Source organism: Bufo bufo, chromosome 1 (assembly GCF_905171765.1).
Source record: "Bufo bufo chromosome 1, aBufBuf1.1, whole genome shotgun sequence".
Taxonomy (NCBI): domain Eukaryota; kingdom Metazoa; phylum Chordata; class Amphibia; order Anura; family Bufonidae; genus Bufo; species Bufo bufo.
In genome coordinates, this window is record NC_053389.1 from 738,870,311 (window position 1) to 738,893,048 (window position 22,738).

Below are 22,738 nucleotides of genomic sequence, written 5' to 3' on the forward strand. Positions count from 1 at the left end.
CCTGCTCCTAATACTTCCTAACAGCTAGAACGTTGAAATGACCATCCTGCTTCTCTCCATGTCCAATGATGCGCCCCTTATTAAAGTCTGCCAACTAGAAGAAATCTCTTCAAGTGCCTTAAGATAGATGTCTAGCAGTCGGCAATCTCTCACCAGAAGGTACACTACCCAAAAGTAGTCTCTAAGAGCCTTTTTTTATCAGGCAGCAGGGGGAAGCACATTTACACCCTCTTGTGGTAAGACTGAGTGTCTAATCAGACCACCCTTGTCAATGAATGTGTATATATATTAAAAATAAATAAGAACGGACAGTCATTGCTAAAAGAGGAAAGAATATTAATAATCCTATTGATGATTTGTATTTATATTCACCATCCTCTCTGATTTTCCAATATGATGGCAGAAATATTAATAAGATAACAATTCTAATCACCAATATGTAACAGACCACATTCCCCCTCATGAGACCATCTGTGTCTGTACCCCAGCTGCAATACCTTTAGCTTTAGGGTACTTTCACACTTGCGGCAGAGTGATCCAGCAGGCAGTTCCGTCGACTGAACTGCCTGCCAGATTCGTCAAAACGTCCTGAACAGTCAAAAAGACTGAATTGAAGACATCCTGATGCATCCTGAACGGATTGCTCTCCATTCAGAATGCATTAGGATAAAACTGATCAGTTCTTTTCCGGTATTGAGCCCCTAGGACGGAACTCAATGCCGGAAAAGAAAAACGCTAGTGTGAAAGTACCCTTAAGTATCAGATATTACTTGCATATAAATGACAACTTTACTTAGTTTCAATCAAATACAAGATAGTTACAACTAGTTCCAAATACTTACAATTAGTTACATTATTTCCCATATCCTGGTCATGTATTTACACATACGCCATGTATCTGCCTTATTGTCTCCACAGTATACTTAGCCGTAGGCTGCAGGTTGGTCCTCTCTTCTCCTAGGACCTCACAGGAAGACAAGGGGCACAAGAGAGAGAGACCAGGCGCATTGCTGCTATAACCACACCTGACTACCCAGAATTCCTCATGTCTGTGATATAAGCACAGTCAGGGCGATGGGCGATGACTACGAAACCACACAGCCGAGTCCGCTAACTCTAAGGCCTCATGCACATGACTGTATGTGTTTTGTGGTCTGCAAACTGTGGATCCGCAAAACACGGATACCGGCCATGTGCATGCAACCACGTTATTTTTTCCTTCTCTAGAAACGTTCTATCCTTGTCTGCAAAATGGACAACTATTGTACTGTATTGTTCTATTTTTCCCCCAGGACTGAGGCACAGACATATGGATAGAAACGGCGCACTTCTGGAGGTCGCTTATCTCTTGGAAGAACAAAAGGATCGGGTGGAAATATTCATTTTGTCTGATCCTTCTCTATTTTGACATCATCATTCAGGGGATAGGAGTTCCCCATAAACATTAGAATGTTGCCCAAATCAAAAAAACTGGGGCTTGATATTTCAGGAATATCTGAGGAACATAGGACGGTTCTTTATTTCTGACCAGAAGATGGCGCACTCTTCCTTTTAAACACTTCCTTCTCTTTTGTTTAGGTTGAGGTAGAAGACAGAAGTTGTTTTATAATCGAGGGAATTCCGTAAGAGCGTGTTCACATGTGCACTGAGCTTTCTGTTCTTCTGATGGACAGAAGATTACTCATCTCCGTGTTATGCCCTGTTGATTAATTGGCTGCTGGGTATCCGTTATGTTCAGTTACTGCCCACTTCATCATGTATCCGCTATATTTGGTTTAAGAAAAAGTCCTGTCTGCAGGATTTTTTCTTCCACCAAACATCATGGCTACGTGACAGAATGGAGCTTTGTTTTTTATTTATCAACATAAACGTCATTGGATATCAGATTCGATCCATTTAATAAATCTGTTTGTTTTTTTTGTTTTTTTTATTTCTGGCGGATGAGAAGAACCGCATGTTCAATGTAGATGTGAACAAGCCCTAAGCTAGAGGCTTGGACATTGTAGAATTACATAGTATATGGTTAAAACCAGTAAAACCCCCACTGAAAGTGGACAGTAATGTACCCCCACTCCTGGGCAGACCGGAGAAGGGAAGCATTCTTACCAACTTCCCGAAGCTGGCTCCTGACTCCTTTTCTCGTTGGCCTCAGCTTCTCTGCTTGAGTCCCCAGATGTAAACTTCCGTTTTGATGCTGCTGCAGTCAATCCTTGGGCGTGGTAACCTGTCCCCCTTGGCAAATATCAGGAAAACCGGTTAAGTAAGCAAGTACTATACTCTCTTAAACAGCCTGTTCTCGTGAGATCTACCCAATCTCACGAGAACAACTGTCCTTCTCCCTGGTTATGAAGTGGTCCACTGCAATTGGGCAGAGTCAAAGCCAGGGAGAAAGAGACGACCACTCAGAAAAGCTGATGTCTCCTCCTCCCTGTACCTATGCTCTGCATTAACATACATGGCGCCTAAAACTTTGGGGATCACACTGGGGCAACTGAGGGGTGTTTAAAAAATAAAAATAAAAAATTACTGTAGCATGGGGGGAGGGTGCTCTCCATATAATGGTACTCGGTTAAAAAAAAAAAAGTGAAAGGTCCCTATTTAAACTGCACCAGATTTATCCCAGTTCCTCATACTGGATGATAAATCTGTCACATTACACCGTCTAGTCTAATTTTACGTCACCTACAATTTGGCTTGGTCTTACTCTAAAAATGCGCCACAATTTTGGCATATTTTTATTGCATAGAAGCTCATGTAAGCCATGCCCCTTTACAACAAAGCCACACACCCTTTCCGCAAAGCATGTACACCAGCTTTTTGGGCACAAATTGCGCCACAAAACTGATACCTTTTCTGTAGATAATCTCCTCCAATGCTCCATTCTGCTGTTAAAAAGTACTTGCCCCTCACCTGATTGCTTCAGATTTTTTACTAGTCACAAGTAAATGTTTCAGATCATCCAACTAATGTAAGTATAAGATGAAGACAGCTTTTAAGTGATACTTCCATTTGCTGAAGATATAGATTTATTATAGAGATGAGTGGATCAATTCTAATGGATCAATTCTTCTCATCAGCAAGAGTTCTTCACCTGTGAGCGGCTGTCCCCGCAGATGAAGAAGCCCCCACCTGCCTGTTGATTGACAGGACTTGGCATCTCGCTCGGCACTGACAATCTTGTGCCTGTGCTGATGTTTCTAGTAGCGCAAGCACAGGGGCTATGCTTCCGCTACCTGAGCAGAGACTGTTCATGCGCTGCTACCAATAACTGGTTGTGCCAACCTTGGCAGTAACAACCATTAAGGGTTTGTGATAACTTGTTTTTCACATCACTGTGGAAGAATTTTGCCACACTCTTCTTTGAAGAACTGTTTTAATTTGGCTAAATTTTAAAGTTTATGTCTTGTCACAGCATCTCAATGGGATTCAAGTCAGGACTTTGACTTAGCCACTCCAGTTCTTCCTTCTGGGATTTGCATCCCCACCTATCCCTTGGTTGAACTTGATGGACTTATGTTTTTTTTTTAAACCGTATTAACTATGTAACCTTTTAATTTTGCTTCTTTTGAGTCATTCAGAGGTGGACTTGCCTGTGTGCTACATATCGTTGTCCTGCGGCGTAACCCAACTTAAGCTTTAGTTCACAAACTAAAGAGGTGGACATTCTCCCTTAGCATCTTATGATAAAGAGCAGAATTAATGGTTCCATCAATTGTGACAAGTCATCCAGGTCCTGCAGTAAAGCAGCCTCAGACCTTTGCACTTCCACCACCATATTGTACTGTTCGTATGATGTTCTTATGATGGAATATGGTGTTAGTTTTACACAAGATGTAATGGGACCCATGTCTTCCAAAAAGTTCCACCATCAAAAGTTCTATCATCTCTCTCTCTCTCTCTCTCTCTCTCTCTCTCTCTCTATCTATCTATCTATCTATCTATCTATCTATCTATCTATCTATCTATCTATCTATCTATCTATCTATCTATCTATCTATCTATATCTATATATATATATATATATATATATATATATATATACTCACTCACCTAAAGAATTATTAGGAACACCATACTAATATGGTGTTGGACCCCCTTTTGCCTTCAGAACTGCCTTAATTCTACGTGGCATTGATTCAACAAGGTGCTGATCGCATTCTTTAGAAATGTTGGCCCATATTGATAGGATAGCATCTTGCAGTTGATGGAGATTTGAGGGATGCACATCCAGGGCACGAAGCTCCTGTTCCACCACATCCCAAAGATGCTCCATTGGGTTGAGATCTGGTGAATGTGGGGGCCATTTTAGTACAGTGAACTCATTGTCATGTTCAAGAAACCAATTTGAAATGATTTGAGCTTTGTGACATGGTGCATTATCCTGCTGGAAGTAGCCATCAGAGGATGGGTACATGGTGGTCATGAAGGGATGGACATGGTCAGAAACAATGCTCAGGTAGCCCGTGGCATTTTAACGATGCCCAATTGGCACTAAGGGGCCTAAAGTGTGTCCAGAAAACATCCCCCACACCATTACACCACCACCACCAGCCTGCACAGTGGTAACAAGGCATGATGGATGCATGTTCTCATTCTGTTTACGCCAAATTCGGACTCTAGCATTTGAATTTCTCAACAGAAATCGAGACTCATCAGACCAGGCAACATTTTTGCAGTCTTCAACAGTCCAATTTTGGTGAGCTCTTGCAAATTGTAGCCTCTTTTTCCTATTTGTAGTGGAGATGAGTGGTACCCGGTGGGGTCTTCTGCTGTTGTAGCCCATCCGCCCCAAGGTTGTGCGCGTTGTGGCTTCACAAATGCTTTGCTGCATACCTCGGTTGTAACGAGTGGCTATTTCAGTCAACGTTGCTCTTCTATCAGCTTGAATCAGTCGGCCCATTCTCCTCTGACCTCTAGCGACCACAAGGCATTTTTGCCCACAGGACTGCCGCATGCTGGATGTTTTTCCCTTTTCACACCATTCTTTGTAAACCCTAGAAATGGTTGTGCGTGAAAATCCCAGTAACTGAGCAGATTGTGAAATACTCAGACCGGCCCGTCTGGCACCAACAACCATGCCACGCTAAAAATTGCTTAAATCACCTTTCTTTCTTATTCTGACATTCAGTTTGGAGTTCAGGAGATTGTCTTGACCAGGACCACACCCCTAAATGCATTGAAGCAACTGCCATGTAATTGGTTGACTAGATAATTGCATTAATGAGAAATAGAACAGGTGTTCCTAATAATTCTTTAGGTGAGTGTGATATATAAAGGGTGGGCCATTTATATGGATACACCTTAATAAAATGGGAATGGTTGGTGATATTAACTTCCTGTTTGTGGCACATTAGTATATGTGAGGGGGGAAACTTTTCAAGATGGCGGCCATTTTGAAGTTGGCCATTTTGAATCCAACTTTTGTTTTGTCAATAGGAAGAGGGTCATGTGACACATCAGACTTATTGGGAATTTCACAAGAAAAACAATGGTGTGCTTGGTTTTAACGTAACTTTATTCTTTCATGAGTTATTTACAAGTTTCTGACCACTTATAAAATGTGTTCAATGTGCTGCCCATTGTGTTGGATTGTCAATGCAACCCTCTTCTCCCACTCTTCACACACTGATAGCAACACCGCAGGAGAAATGCTAGCACAGGCTTCCAGTATCCGTAGTTTCAGGTGCTGCACATCTCGTATCACCTGAAGGCAATTGTCTATGCTGTGAAGATACGAGATGTGCAGCACCTGAAACTACAGATACTGGAAGCCTGTGCTAGCATTTCTCCTGCGGTGTTGCTATCAGTGTGTGAAGAGTGGGAGAAGAGGGTTGCATTGACAATCCAACACAATGGGCAGCACATTGAACACATTTTATAAGTGGTCAGAAACTTGTAAATAACTCATGAAAGAATAAAGTTACGTTAAAACCAAGCACACCATTGTTTTTCTTGTGAAATTCCCAATAAGTTTGATGTCACATGACCCTCTTCCTATTGAAAAAACAAAAGTTGGATTCAAAATGTCCGACTTCAAAATGGCCGCATGGTCACCACCCATCTTGAAAAGTTTCCCCCCTCACATATACTAATGTGCCACAAACAGGAAGTTAATATCACCAACCATTCCAATTTTATTAAAGGGCTTCTGTCACCCCACTAAACTTTTTTTTTTTTTTGGTTACTTATAATCCCTATACTGCGATTTATGCATACATACTGTCATTAATCATTTTGGTTCAGCAGATTATGTTAAAAACGTACTTTTAAAATATGCAAATTACCTTGCTACCAGCTAGTAGGGTGGCTACTTGCTGGTAGCAGCCGCATCCTCCTATCTTAAAGAGGACCTTTCATCAGCATCAAGTATGTAAACTGAATATACATACATGGAGAGCGGCGCCCAGGGATCCCCCTGCACTTACTATTATCCCCGGGCGCCGCTCCGTTCTCCGTTCTCCTATGCTGTAGTGCTGGCCAATCGCAGCGCTCAGCTCTTAGCAATGCTATGAGCTGAGCGCTGCGATTGGCCAGCGCTACAACATAGGAGAAAGAGACGCCGGCAGGCTCAAATGGGTGGAGCCTAACTATGACTTTACCGGAGCCTGTAACCGGAGAACGGAGCGGCGCCCGGGGATAATAGTAAGTGCAGGGGGATCCCTGGGCGCCGCTCTCCATGTATGTATATTCAGTTTACATACTTGATGCTGATGAAAGGTCCTCTTTAAAGACGCCGCCTCCGCATGTTGATTGACAGGGCCAGCGGACGGGATCTCTCTCTGCTGGCCCTGTCTTCTATAAAGATCTCGCGCCTGCGCCGTACCTGTCTTCAGTCGGCGCAGGCGCACTGAGAGGCGGACGCTCGCTCGGCCGCTCCATCCTCAATGCGCCTGCGCCGATGACGTCACATCTACACCCGGCGCAGGCGCATTGAGAAGGGGGACGCTCGCTCGGCGCTCCTTCCTCAATGCGCCTGGTGAAGATGTGACGTCATCGGCGCAGGCGCATTGAGGATGGAGCGTCCGCCTCTCAGTGCGCCTGCGCCGACTGAAGACAGGTACGGCGCAGGCGCCAGATTTTGAATGCAAACAGGGCCAGCAGAGAGAGATCCCGTCCGCTGGCCCTGTCAATCAACATGCGTCTTTAGGATAGGAGGATGCGGCTGCCACCAGCAAGTAGCCACCCTACTTGCTGGTAGCAAGGTAATTTGCATATTTTAAAAATACGTTTTTAACATAATCTGCTGAACCAAAATGAGTAATGACAGGTTGTATGCATAAATCGCAGTATAGGGATTAAAAGTAACCAAAAAAAAACAAAACTGTTTAGTGGGGTGACAGAAGCCCTTTAAGGTGTATCCATATAAATGGCCCACCCTGTATGTATATATGATATAGATATAGATATATATTAGTATATACACTGCTCAAAAAAATAAAGGGAACACAAAAATAACACATCCTAGATCTGAATTAATTAAATATTTTTCTGAAATACTTTGTTCTTTTCATAGTTGAATGTGCTGACAACAAAATCACACAAAAATTAAAAAATGGAAATCAAATTTTTCAACCCATGGAGGTCTGGATTTGGAGTCACCCTCAAAATTAAAGTGGAAAAACACACTACAGGCTGATCCAACTTTGATGTAATGTCCTTAAAACAAGTCAAAATGAGGCTCAGTAGTGTGTGTGGCCTCCACGTGCCTGTATGACCTCCCTACAACGCCTGTGCATGCTCCTGATGAGTTGGCGGACGGTCTCCTGAGGGATCTCCTCCCAGACCTGGACTAAAGCATCTGCCAACTCCTGGTCTGTGGTGCAACGTGACGTTGGTGGATAGAGCAAGACATGATGTCCCAGATGTGCCCAATTGGATTCAGGTCTGGGGAACGGGCGGGCCAGTCCATAGCATCAATGCCTTCGTCTTGCAGGAACTGCTGACACATTCCAGCCACATGAGGTCTAGCATTGTCTTGCATTAGGAGGAACCCAGGGCCAACCGCACCAGCATATGGTCTCACAAGGGGTCTGAGGATCTCATCTCCGTACCTAATGGCAGTCAGGCTACCTCTGGCGAGCACATGGAGGGCTGTGCGGCCCTCCAAAGAAATGCTACCCACACCATTACTGACCCAATGCCAAACCGGTCATGCTGGAGGATGTTGCAGGCAGCAGAACGTTCTCCACGGCGTCTCAAGACTCTGTCACGTCTGTCACATGTGCTCAGTGTGAACCTGCTTTCATCTGTGAAGAGCACAGGGCGCCAGTGGCGAATTTGACAATCTTGGTGTTCTCTGGCAAATGCCAAACGTCCTGCACGGTGTTGGGCTGTAAGCACAACCCCCACCTGTGGACGTCGGGCCCTCATATCACCCTCATGGAGTCTGTTTCTGACCGTTTGAGCAGACACATGCACATTTGTGGCCTGCTGGAGGTCATTTTGCAGGGCTCTGGCAGTGCTCCTCCTGTTCCTCCTTGCACAAAGGCGGAGGTAGCGGTCCTGCTGCTGGGTTGTTGCCCTCCTACGGCCTCCTCCACGTCTCCTGATGTACTGGCCTGTCTCCTGGTAGCGCCTCCATGCTCTGGACACTACGCTGACAGACACAGCAAACCTTCTTGCCACAGCTCGCATTGATGTGCCATCCTGGATAAGCTGCACTACCTGAGCCACTTGTGTGGGTTGTAGAGTCCGTCTCATGCTACCACTAGAGTGAAAGCACCGCCAGCATTCAAAAGTGACCAAAACATCAGCCAGGAAGCATAGGAACTGAGAAGTGGTCACCACCTGCAGAACCACTCCTTTATTGGGGGTGTCTTGCTAATTGCCTATAATTTCCACCTGTTGTCTATCCCATTTGCACAACAGCATGTGAAATTGATTGTCACTCAGTGTTGCTTCCTAAGTGGACATTTTGATTTCACAGAAGTGTGATTGACTTGGAGTTACATTGTGTTGTTTAAGTGTTCCCTTTATTTTTTTGAGCAGTGTATTTTTTTGGGCCAGCAGTGGTTTGCATCTTGTACCTCTCTAAGGGATACCATTGTTGCCCTGTGTCTTTCTTATTGTGGAATTAAGAAAAATGACCTTGACTTAGGCAAGTGAATCCTGCAGTTCTTTAGGTGTATATCTTGGTTCTTTTGTGATCTCCTGGACAAGTTGTCATTGCCTCTTCGTAAAATTTTTATAAGCCGGGCAACTCCTGGGAAGGTTCATCACCGTTCCATGTTTTCTCCATGGATTCCCAGAGCACTAGCATCTGTATTTGTATCTCTTAAGAACATAGAGAACTTCCAGCTTGCATCACGTTTCCAGACAGGTTCTGTTTAAGTGATGCTTAGGTTCAACAGGTCTGGCAGTAATCATGCCTGGGTACGGCTAATGAAATTGAACCAAATTACCAGTTTGGTTAACTGATTGACTTAATTGCTGAGAGGGAAAATACTTTGTCACATAGAACCAGGAGGGCTGAGCAGCGTTTTTCTTCAATAAATGAAATCCTCATTAAAAATAGCATATTGATGGCAATGTTGTATAAGAATATTCTAAATATGTTGACTATATGTGTTTGTATGTCAAACGCTTTTGCACTATAAGATCTCCATTTGACGATTGATATTGTTTTTATTATTATTTTAAAAATTATTTTTATTTTTATTTTTACATGTTATGTATACTTAAAATGTATATCACATTGCTATGTCAAGATGCTCTTACTCAATGGTACTTTACTTTTCAATAAAGCATTTGAAACATAAAAATAGCATATTGGGGGAAGACTTATCACATGCTGTATTATGGGGCTATCCTCTTCTATAAACATTTTACACAATAAAATATTAACAATGCAGGGTACATTTTTGTAGGTACTGGACTTAAGGGGGTTTCCCACAAACCAAAGTCTCTTAGATGTTACTGGGACCACTCTTAGTATACATTTTAATATTGATGGACAGTGATTTTGCAGCCAGCCAGAACCGCAGGGGCAACACGTGAGGTGCACGGTGGACCGATGAGGGGCCAAATAATAACACACAGTTCATCAGTTTACTCACGGTTAGCAGAAAGCCTCCCTGGGCTGGCAGCACAGTGTTAAGGTGGACAGCACAAAATCCTCCGGGGCACACTCTGTGGTAGGAAGCACCAGCCAAGACGGTGGTTGAGGTGCCCTTGATGTTAGGGGTGCTTAGGGTGCTTGTTGCGGCTGAGTCCCTTGATGGTATTTGTCGTGACGCCAGTACCGTTAATGGTGGTACAACCAATAGTAGTAATAATGAGGTAGACAGTGGTAAGATACAACTCACAACTTTTACTGATGTTGGTTCCAGTTGCAGTAGGTACATCAAACAAAGTGCAGTCTTTTGTTAGCAGTAGAGTTAATCTGTGAATCCACTGTTTCTAGGCTTTCTTGGGCCCTGATTCAGGCTGTGGTTATGGAGTACCTTATTCCTGTTGATGTGCTCAGTCTTATACCTTGTCTTTTCCCTCCAAGCTGAATATTGGGACAGGTAGCTAATCTGTTTCCCAGAATTATGGTGTGGCTGCCAGAAGCTAGAATGTCCTCCACCATGTGCAAAGGTGTCTGTGGCCCTAAATAGCGTCTGTTATCACCGATGAATCTTTCTGATGCTTGGGTCTGTTCCAGGTAGGCAAACTCTCTCCTACTGGCCAGGGATGCAAGTATATAGTCCGGCCACAGAAGGAAAACGCTCTTCTGCGTCTCACACCTTGGTACTACCACATAGCGAAGTTGGCTCCACTCACTAATCTGTGGTGTGAAGTCTTCACTCTGCATAATCTCTCCTACTACTCTGTCTAATCTCCTCTACTCATCTGTCTCACTAGGCCCGACCTAGGTATATATACGACCTAAGTGCCATCCCCATCTAGTGGTGGGATGTATAAATGACACCAGACCAGCCTATGAACAGGGATACAACAGGTGTTGTAGTACAAAATAACATGCAGTATGATAATGCAATTTTAAGCTATTTTGCAGTTCCCACGTGTCCTGAGTGGGACGCTGCAATTTTTGAACTTATGTTTTTATTGTTTGTGTCCCTATAGGATACACTAACTTCCAGAATTTTTCAGGAATTGTGGGTGTGCTGTGTGAAACAATGGGCATGCTTTACTACACTGATGATACATTGAAAAACTAGTAAAAAAACAAAAATAATTTTTAATTAAAATTATTAATAAAACTTATCAATTTAGCTATCTGCCTTTTATAAGAAAATGGTAGGGCTGCACTTTCACCAAACCCCTAAATTCCCCTTGTTTCTTTTGGGTAGGGGTTGGTGATTGCAGGTCCAGGGGTATACAGCACAGATCCCCATCTAGCCACACACAAAAGCCCTTTTCTAGTGAACAGCAACAGACTCGGGGGATCTAGAAGGGCTTGTGTGTGTGGCTAGATATGGGGATCTGTGCTGTATACCCCTGGACCTCTCATTGAGTGGAAGCAAACAAGAGACGCTTGTAAATTAACCCATTGGCTACCCTAGTCAGCCATCGATTCTAGTGAGCAGTAATAGGCTCAGGGGATCAGAAAAGGGATTTTTTGTGTGGCTAGATATGGGGATCTGTGCTGTATACCCCTGGACCTGCAATCGCCAACCCCTACCCAAAAGAAACAAGGGGAATTTAGGGGTTTGGTGAAAGTGCAGCCCTACCATTTTCTTATCAATTTGGCTATCTGCCTTTTATAAGTTTTATTAATTATTTTAATACAGGAATCTGAATCACAAAGTGCTCCTGTGCTCCTCAGAGGTGATGTCTCTATGCTCTCCCTGGATCCTTCCACAATAAAAGGAGACTGTGCAAGATGCTGGTAAAACCTAACAGCTTTTAGTGCTGAAACCAGGAACTATGTATTGTGTGGAAGTATCTGTCCAGACTTAAAGAGGACCTTTCACCAGAATAAAACATCTAAACTAACTATACAGACATGGAGAGCGGCGCCCAGGGATCCCCCTGCACTTACTGTTATCCCTGGGCGCCGCTCCGTTCGCCCGGTATAGCCTCCGGTATCTTCATAGTTAGGCTCCACCCAGGGGAACCTGCCGGCGTCTCATTCTCCCATGCTGTAGCACTGGCCAATCGCAGCGCTCAGCTCATAGCCTGAGAGAAAAAAAAACCTCTCCGGCTATGAGCTGAGCGCTGCGATTGGCCAGCGCTACAGCATAGAAGAATGAGACGCCGGCAGGTTCCCCTGGGTGGAGCCTAACTATGAAGATACCGGGCGAACGGAGCGGCGCCCGGGGATAACAGTAAGTGCAGGGGGATCCCTGGGCGCCGCTCTACACGTCTGTATAGTCAGTTTAGATGTTTTATTCTGGTGAAAGGTCCTCTTTAAAGAAGTTGTCTGGCCTTGGGGCAGACAACCCCTGGGTTCCTAACATGTGGCCCTGAACATACAAAACCCCACTCACCTGTCCGTGGTTCCACCGATGCTCTGGTCTTGGTCACTGTTGGTTCTTGCAGGACCAGGAAGCGGCTTGGTCCTGAGACCGCTACAGCCAATCACAGGCCTCAGAGGTCACAGCGGCTTGAACGCTACATCACAGCCGACATTTATGGGTTATCCACATAATATACAATAAAGTTTAAAAGTTGCAGGTACCATATCTAGGAATTGCACGTATCTCCAGAAAGTAGGTCCCCTAGACACTTGTCATCTAGGTGGGGAATGAATAGAAGGGGAGCTGGTCTCAAACGTCTGTGGTAGTCAGGGAAATAGCCAAGCAGGGTTGCCTAGCTAACTCTCATAGACATGCCACCCCTCACCAGGCAGGATTGGTAGACCCCTTTTCTGTAGAGGTGGGACCCTCATTTTCCAGGCAAAGCATATCATGTGGATATTCCATAAAAGTCTAAGACTGGAATACCCCTTTAACCACCATTAGGATCAAGACAATTTTGGCAAAGACTGTTTTTATTTCTGCCTTACAAGAGTTATCTTTTTCTTTTCCATCAGCGATTTGAGGGAATGGAATTCCGCCATTGTTTTGGGGTTTAATTTTTCATTGTTCATCGTGCAGTAGAAATTTCATGAATACCTTATTCTGCATACCAGTAAGATTATGGCCAAACCAAATTGTATAGCTTCTGTTATGTTTTACTATTTTTTAAACTTAGTCCATATTTTTTGTCAGTGGAGATGGGTGACGGTGAGGCCATATTTTTATTGGTACCATTTTGGGGGTATTAAATTCTTTACCATTTTTTATAAACTTTTTTGGGGGGAGGCAAGGTGACCAAAAATGTCAACTAATATTTTTTTTTTTTTTGTGTTCACTATGCAGACTTTTCCAATGCCAATCATGTTTTTGTATTTTTTTTTATATAAAAAATGGGGAAAGTTTTTTATTTGTAATATTTGTGTTATTTATTTTTAATACATGTTTTACATTTTTTTCATGTGTTTTTAAGCTCAATCGCGTATGATTTTAGTGACATCCTACTGCACTGTGCCAATTGCAGGGGATAATTGGAGTCTTAACATGGCATCCCTGGAGACATACATAAGCCCTTCAACTGCTATGACAATTGCTCAGCACCCCTTCAATGTGTTGCGAGGCAGGGAGGGGTGATGGGTGACAGAGGCTTAGCTCCTGAGCCCGCTACATACACTTATTGTGCACCTATGACATATTTCTACTTTATGGCAAGGTGCTCAAAGGGGTTACATAATAGTTTTGCTGCCTGCAGCAGCCACCAGGGGGCACTGCCTACTATTTATCCATTGAAATGCAGAGCTGTAAATAAATATACAAAGGATTAGAGCTCAGTGACATAAAGCCTCACCCACAATGACAATAACAGCTTGCTAGGAAATTCAGCACAAAATTTTGGACCAGAAAATGACATTGTTTTAAAAGAAAAAAGACTTTTATTGAAGATATTAAAGGGGAGGTTCTCTAACTGGGAAATCTAGGGAACACCTAGACCTAGAGGAATCCAAAGTCGGGTTTGGTACCGAGGTATCAAACCCGACTTCGGATTCCAAATTTGAAACACACAGAAATGAATACCAAATTAATTTACCAAAGTCTCGCGCAACTTTGGGTGAAATGATTTTTGCTTCTATGGACAGCATTAAAACAAAGTGTTTGGGCTCAAGCCTAATATATAGTTTTATGGGAAAAGATTCAGTAAAACCAGAAATTTATTCATTTATCACATAATCTGGCACAATAGAAAACTGATCTGTCCCCCATTGACTTTCAATGGTGTTCAAGATGGATCCGTCATGGCTATAGAAGACATAATACAACCGGATCCGTTCATGACTGATGTACACTGCTCAAAAAAATAAAGGGAACACTTAAACAACACAATGTAACTCCAAGTCAATCACACTTCTGTGAAATCAAACTGTCCACTTAGGAAGCAACACTGAGTGACAATCAATTTCACATGCTGTTGTGCAAATGGGATAGACAACAGATGGAAATTATAGGCAATTAGCAAGACACCCCCAATAAAGGAGTGGTTCTGCAGGTGGTGACCACAGATCACTTCTCAGTTCCTATGCTTCCTGGCTGATGTTTTGGTCACTTTTGAATGCTGGCGGTGCTTTCACTCTAGTGGTAGCATTAGACAGAGTCTACAACCCACACAAGTGGCTCAGGTAGTGCAGCTTATCCAGGATGGCACATCAATGCGAGCTGTGGCAAGAAGGTTTGCTGTGTCTGTCAGCGTAGTGTCCAGAGCATGGAGGCGCTACCAGGAGACAGGCCAGTACATCAGGAGACGTGGAGGAGGCCGTAGGAGGGCATCAACCCAGCAGCAGGACCGCTACCTCCGCCTTTGTGCAAGGAGGAACAGGAGGAGCACTGCCAGAGCCCTGCAAAATGACCTCCAGCAGGCCACAAATGTGCATGTGTCTGCTCAAACGGTCAGAAACAGACTCCATGAGGGTGATATGAGGGCCCGACGTCCACAGGTGGGGGTTGTGCTTACAGCCCAACACCGTGCAGGACGTTTGGCATTTGCCAGAGAACACCAAGATTGGCAAATTCTCCACTTGCGCCCTGTGCTTTTCACAGATGAAAGCAGGTTCACACTGAGCACATGTGACAGACGTGACAGAGTCTTGAGACGCCGTGGAGAACGTTCTGCTGCCTGCAACATCCTCCAGCATGACCGGTTTGGCATTGGGTCAGTAATGGTGTGGGGTGGCATTTCTATGGAGGGCCACACAGCCCTCCATGTGCTCGCCAGAGGTAGCCTGACTGCCATTAGGTACCGAGATGAGATCCTCAGACCCCTTGTGAGACCATATGCTGGTGCGGTTGGCCCTGGGTTCCTCCTAATGCAAGACAATGCTAGACCTCATGTGGCTGGAGTGTGTCAGCAGTTCCTGCAAGACGAAGGCATTGATGCTATGGACTGGCCCGCCCGCCAGACCTGAATCCAATTGAGCACATCTGGGACATCATGTCTCGCTCTATCCACCAACGTCACGTTGCACCACAGACTGTCCAGGAGTTGGCAGATGCTTTAGTCCAGGTCTGGGAGGAGATCCCTCAGGAGACCGTCCGCCACCTCATCAGGAGCATGCACAGGCGTTGTAGGGAGGTCATACAGGCGCGTGGAGGCCAGACACACTACTGAGCCTCATTTTGACTTCTTTTAAGGACATTACATCAAAGTTGGATCAGCCTGTAGAGCGTTTTTCCACTTTAATTTTGAGGGTGACTCCAAATCCAGACCTCCATGGGTTGAAAAATTTGATTTCCATTTTTTAATTTTTGTGTGATTTTGTTGTCAGCACATTCAACTATGTAAAGAACAAAGTATTTCAGAAGAATATTTAATTAATTCAGATCTAGGATGTGTTATTTTGGTGTTCCCTTTAATTTTTTGAGCAGTGTATTATTGTAACGGAAGCGTTTTTACAGATCCATGATGGATCTGCAAAAAACGCCAGTGGGAAAGTAGCCTCAAAATAAAAATAGCAGAGATTTAAGTGTAAAAATTATAAGTCTCACCTAATCTCACCACTATGCACTTTAGACAGAATGGTAACAATCCCACAATTAATTTTTAGGGTACTTTCACACTTGCAATCCGGACGCAAACGGATGCATTTGTGAGACGGATCCGGATGTGGATCTGTCTGACAAATGCATTGCAATACCGGATCCGTCTTTCTGGTTGTCATCCGGAAAAACAGATCCGGTATTTTATTTTTTTTTTTACATTTTTAAAGGTCTGCGCATGCGCAGATCGGTAAACCAGATCCGGAACACTTAGTACTGGATCCGGCATTAATACATTTCAATGGAAATTAATACCAGATCCGGCATTCCGGCAAGTGTTCAGGATTTTCGGCCGGAGTGAAAACGGCAGCATGCTGCATAAGAGGGACTGAACTGATGCATCCTGAATGCATTAGGATAAAACTGATCAGTTTTTTTTCCGGCATTGAGCCCCTGTGACGGAACTCAATACCGGAAAGGAAAAGCGCTAGTGTGAAAGTACCCTTGGGGTCCATTCACACGTCCGCATTCATTTCTATGGGGCAGCACGATGTGCTGCCCGGATCCGGAATTGCGGACCCCCACTTCCGGGTCCGCAATTCCGTTCCCGAAAAAAATAGAACATGTCCTATTCTTGTCCGCAATTGTGGACAAGATTAGGCATTTTCTATTAAGTGTCGGCAATGTGCGGTCCGCAAAATGCGGAACGCAGATCGCCGATGTCCGTGTTTTGCGGATCCGCAAAACACACACGGACGTATGAATGGACCCTAAGATAAAGGGTTTTTATTTTTATTTTTTTTACATGTGAGAGAACTTTTAACTTTCATTAGCTGAAGGTCTGTAGACACAATGGGTCATTTTCAACTGTCCCAGAGTGATGAATGTGTCATGTTTCACTACTGAACCTAGTATTACAGCCCACTCATAACACTCACTGATTCTGCCATATCTGTAACATTACGTGGTTTCTTCTTTTCCATATGCCGCCCTTGAGTGGGTTTTCCTTGGATCCTGAAACTGTCAGGACGCTCCCATTGCCCACGTGGATTCTGGTTCCTTTCATGCCTTGAGATGAAAGCCGCATTCCTCTGTGCTCTGTCACACACCAGCATGACTCACCCACAACAGGATCAGTGCATCCATCACTGCACACAACAGTTAACCTCCTGCTGCCCTCCTGCCGGCACCTGTAGTAGTATTACAGGGGCAGATAGCTGAAAATATTTCTAATTAATAATCATTATTATTAAAAAATATAATAAAAAGTCAAACAGTGGTTAAATGGTTGTTCCAGTGCTATTCCTGTTAGTGTAACGCCCCAGAGGGGCATTACCACTTCAGCACCCTGCTACTGTCTTTATTGGTTAACCTCATGTCATCATGTGTATTTATGTCAGGTCCTAAACACTGTGCATATTTATTTATTGTAACTGTTATTGTTCATGTAATTTACCTGGATGACCAGAAAGTGGCAGCAAGCATGGCAGAGCTACATTTGCAGAGGATGGAACCTTCTTTCCATGCTAATTCTCCCTTTGAGGGGAGGGTCTTAGTTAGAAGTGAGTCGAGCTTATCCCCTGCTAGGGGAAGGTTTAGCTTACCCCCTGCTAGGGGTTAGGTGTGCAGCAGGTGCATGTCCCTGCTGGACATGCTATGTCTAGGCCAGCTAGAGCACCTTCAGCTCTGCTGGATGTGGAGGCCACAGCTTGGAGCCTCTGAAGCCAGGAGTTTTCCCTGGACAAAGTCAGACTACAGAGAGAAGTAGTAGTAGACAGCTAAAGCAAAGTTATTCAGTCAGCCTGTCAACACAGCAGGACCATAGAGCACCAGATGTAGCAGAGTTGAGTTTGTCCGCCTGCCAGAGTTAATGCTAAAGCCTGCTGGGAACCAAGACAAAGCCTGAAACTGTTGGAGAAACGTTTATGCAAAGTAAAACAGTTATTGAACCTTATTACAAGGTCTGGACTCAACCTATTTCATCATCCCCTTCATCAACAACCCCCCTTTCAATGTTTTGGGGCCAACGCCTGGGGTCCAGCATATCCAGGTAGGAGCACTGTGACATGTGCACCAACATTAAGTCACATTTAGGCCACCCTATACTACTCTGGCATTCCTACACCTGGGTACCATCCACAGTATCACTAAAAGGGGCCCTGTGCCCTTGTTGCTTCATTGCAACTGGCGCCACGAAACAAGTACTAGTACTCTTAAAGGGCCCTGAGGGGAAGTGCCCGCTGCATTAGGCTATATAGAAGTTATACAGGGTGTTCCACTACTCGGGATCTCCAGGAGTCAATAGCTGCTGCAAACATATCTGTTTTAGTAACTACTTGCATCCCCTATGTCATAAAAATTCGGTAGCATATATTCTTATGACTCTATGCTGGGCCATTCCTTATTCTGTGAATGAATTCTTAGGAATGTATGTTGTGCTATTCCATTTGTTATTCCTCCTAGAAGTTATGAATGAATTCTTTGCAATTTGAAATAAAAGTCCAGATGGGTGTAAACAGTTGGGGATGGGGGTCTGACACTATCCAATCAGTGCTGCCAGTGGCAGACTGTACAGGAACCTCCCCCCCCCCAACTGGTAACACCCATCTGGACCAAACTGCTAATACTTCATTCAAGGAAAGAATACAAAACAAAGTGGCAAGCGCTACATAGAGTGGAGGTCAGGGAAGCTAGTAGGTACTGCTCTCACCTTGTAGGGTTGTGAAGAGTCACAACCACTATATAAGTGTGGGTAAATGATACTGGAGGGAAATGGCAGCAGTAGTCCAGAAACTATCAGAGGAATGATCCGGATATGCAGATAATTTGAAGAGAAGATCCAAGGGAACCAATAAATCAAGATTCGATGGGAAAAGTCCTATTTTTCTTCTAAGGTACCTCTGGTTCCCTTGGATCTTCTCTTCAATAATTCTTTCATAACTTCTAGAAGGAATAATAAAGGAACAGCACAACACACAATCATAAGAATAGATGCTCCTGAATTATTATTACATAGTTACTAAAACATGACATGGCATGACAGAAGAGGGAAGATGGAGACAGCACGTCCTTTTGTTGAGGTTTATTCCAGATGCCACGTTTTGGCTGAAGAGCCTCTGTCAAGCATACATACAGTACAGACCAAAAGTTTGGACACACCTTCTCATTCAAAGAGTTTTCTTTATTTTCATGACTATGAAAATTGTAGATTCACACTGAAGGCATCAAAACTATGAATTAACACATGTGGAATTATATACATAACAAACAAGTGTGAAACAACTGAAAATATGTAATATTCTAGGATCTTCAAAGTAGCCACCTTTTGCTTTGATTACTGCTTTGCACACTCTTGGCATTCTCTTGATGAGCTTCAAGAGGCAGTCCCCTGAAATGGTTTTCACTTCACAGGTGTGCCCTGTCAGGTTTAATAAGTGGGATTTCTTGCCTTATAAATGGGGTTGGGACCATCAGGTGCATTGAGGAGAAGTCAGGTGGATACACAGCTGATAGTCCTACTGAATAGACTGTTAGAATTTGTATTATGGCAAGAAAAAAGCAGCTAAGTAAAGAAAAACGAGTAGCCATCATTACTTTAAGAAATGAAGGTCAGTCAGTCAGCCGAAAAATTGGGAAAACTTTGAAAGTAAGGGCTATTTGACCATGAAGGAGAGTGATGGGGTGCTGCGCCAGATGACCTGGCCTCCACAGTCACCGGACCTGAACCCAATCGAGATGGTTTGGGGTGAGCTGGACCGCAGAGTGAAGGCAAAAGGGCCAACAAGTGCTAAGCATCTCTGGGAACTCCTTCAAGACTGTTGGAAGACCATTTCAGGGGACTACCTCTTGAAGCTCATCAAGAGAATGCCAAGAGTGTGCAAAGCAGTAATCAAAGAAAAAGGTGGCTACTTTGAAGAACCTAGAATATGACATATTTTCAGTTGTTTCACACTTGTTTGTTATGTATATAATTCCACATGTGTTAATTCATAGTTTTGATGCCTTCATAGTCATGAAAATAAAGAAAACTCTTTGAATGAGAAGGTGTGTCCAAACTTTTGGTCTGTACTGTACATGCATACATACATTATCGTACGTGACTTCTTTGACACGCAGGCGCACATGGACAGGGCATAGACATCCAGAATACAACAACCATAGATACAGGTATGGCAATTGTTCTCATCAATGAACTCCTTATGATCTAAATTCACATTGCCTTTCTTTGTTTACTAATACATATTGGATCTACATGTATAGATTTCACATTTATCTGTTATTGTTCGATGCACTTATATAGCGCTACTATATTGCGCAGCGCTTTACAGACATTAGCATCACGCTGTTCCCAATGGGGCTCACAGTCTAAGTTTATGGCCAGTCCCACCTATGACCCCGGTGATGTCATGGCGTCAGGTGGATGACCAGCCCGCTATTATCATGTCACTATTTGGCTATAAAGACTCCATTTCACTGGGTGTATGTATGCTTGACAGAGGCTCTTCAGCCGAAACGTGGCATCTGGAATAAACCTCACCAAAAGGACGTGCTGTCTCCATCTTCCCTGTGTTTGCACGTGGATTGTCCAATTATCACGGGGCAGCTTACCACTTTCCCAGGAGATGTGCACCCATCACCTGCATACTAGGTGTGCTGTCCACCCCCTAGATTTCAGGAGAGGTGACAGGTCCTCTGTCAGGGTATGTCCACGGATGACCGGTCTGCTGTGGATTTCATAGTGTGGTTTTACTACAATTTTCGACCTCTGCGCTGGAAAGGGTGAAAACCAAAGCATAAATTGACACATCTACAGTATGTGCGGATTCAGTTGCAAATTTTTGTCTGGCAGCATGTGGATGATTTTGCTAATTCTCATCGACTTTGCTGGTTCTGTAATATGCTGGGGATTTTCCACACAAAAATATGCAAGACAAATCCACAGGTAAATGCACTATTCCACTGTGATGTCCATCTGTCGTGCTATTCTTGCTGTCAAAAACAATGGAATCTGCGACGAAAGCTTCTAACAGGGCCTTAAAGGGGTGTTCCAAGAGTATAATATTGGAGGTCTATCCTCGGGACAGGTCAGTGGTGGTCCGACTCCCTGTACCCCAGCCGATCAGGTGTTTGAAGAGCGCACAGTGCTCCAGTGAGTGCTATGGCCTCTTCCTTGGCCAGTGATGTCACATACATCGGTCACACGGCCTAGATGCAGCTCAGTTCAATTCAAGTGAATGAGCCTGGGCTGCAATACCAAGCACAGCCACTATAGAATGGATGGTGCTGTGCTTAGTAAGCTGTGAAGAGGCCACAGTGCTCACGGCCTCATCAAACAGCTGATCGGTGGTGGTGTCAGAGCCTAACCAATCAGATATTGATGACCTATCCTGAGAATACTTCTGGAAAATCCCTTTAAAACACAGATGTGAACATAGCCATAGATAAGTTAGTGTTCACAACACTACATACAGCAAAATATGATTTTTTTTTTTTTTGCCCAGGTTCCAACATGCCAATTATTCACGTCTATCAAAAGTTATTATGAATATTAAAAAGTCTTAAATACATACAGTATGTCTGCCCTTTCATTTTCCTAGCTACATACTATGCCTGGCAAACGTGCACCTTACACTTTCGGACTCTCATTATTAACTCTTATCATAGTAAGAAAAAACTGCATGTTTTTGGGGTGACCAGGGCAATTTTTACTCAGTTCATGCCTGCTAAAATTATAGGAGCACACAATTTTGAAGGTAATGTATAATTCAGTTTTTTGCATTCCCTATACGGTCCATATACAGAACCATTTATTTTAATGGATCCGCAAAAAAAAGGAAGGTACTCCGTATGCCGTCCATTTCCGTATTTCCGTTTTTCTGTTCCGTTCAGGCTCCATTCACACGTCCGTAGTGCATTGCGGATCCGCAATACACCCGGCCAGCACCCCCATAAAAAATGCCTATTCTTGTCCGCAATTGCGGACAAGAATAGGACATGGTCTATTTTTTTCCGGAGCTGCGGACCGGAAGATTGGGGCCACGCTCCGGAAATGCGGATGCGGAGAGCACATAGTGTGCTCCCCGCATCCATTCAGTCCCCATAGAGAATAAATGGGTCCGCACAATTGCAGAACGAATGCAGACAACACTTGCGAACGTGTGAATGGAGCCTCAACGATAGAACATGTCCTATTATTGTCCGCATAACGGACAAGGATAGTACTGTTCTTTTAGGGGACAGCTATTACATTCTGCAAAAAACTGAATTCACGCAGACGTCATCCGTATTTGTTGCGGATCCGTTTTTTTGCGGACCGCAAAATACTGAAATAGCCATAAGGTCGTGTGCAAGAGGCCTTAGACTGAGACTGATCACAAGTCCCCAGCTTTGTGTGGGTTATGTTGGAATGCAGAAGCTATGCTCCATCCTTCCTGTGTGATCTGTGATTAATCTGTGGCTACGTGTTAAACCTGTAAGTGGTGTATGGGCCAATGTCTGCATAATTTCCTTATGGCAATGTAATTACACACTATAGCAAAGTGTCTCGCCTGCCTGGACTTAAAGGTGTGGTCTCATCCTACACTGTCTAGGTCACTCAAGATAGGCAAAGTACAGTACAGTACAAACATATTGGGACACAGGTCTTAATCATTGAATTCACATTGAATTCAGGTGTTTCTTTCAGCCCCACTGGCACAGGTGTATAAATTCCAGCTCCTAGCCCTGAAGTCTGCCTCTACGGACATTTT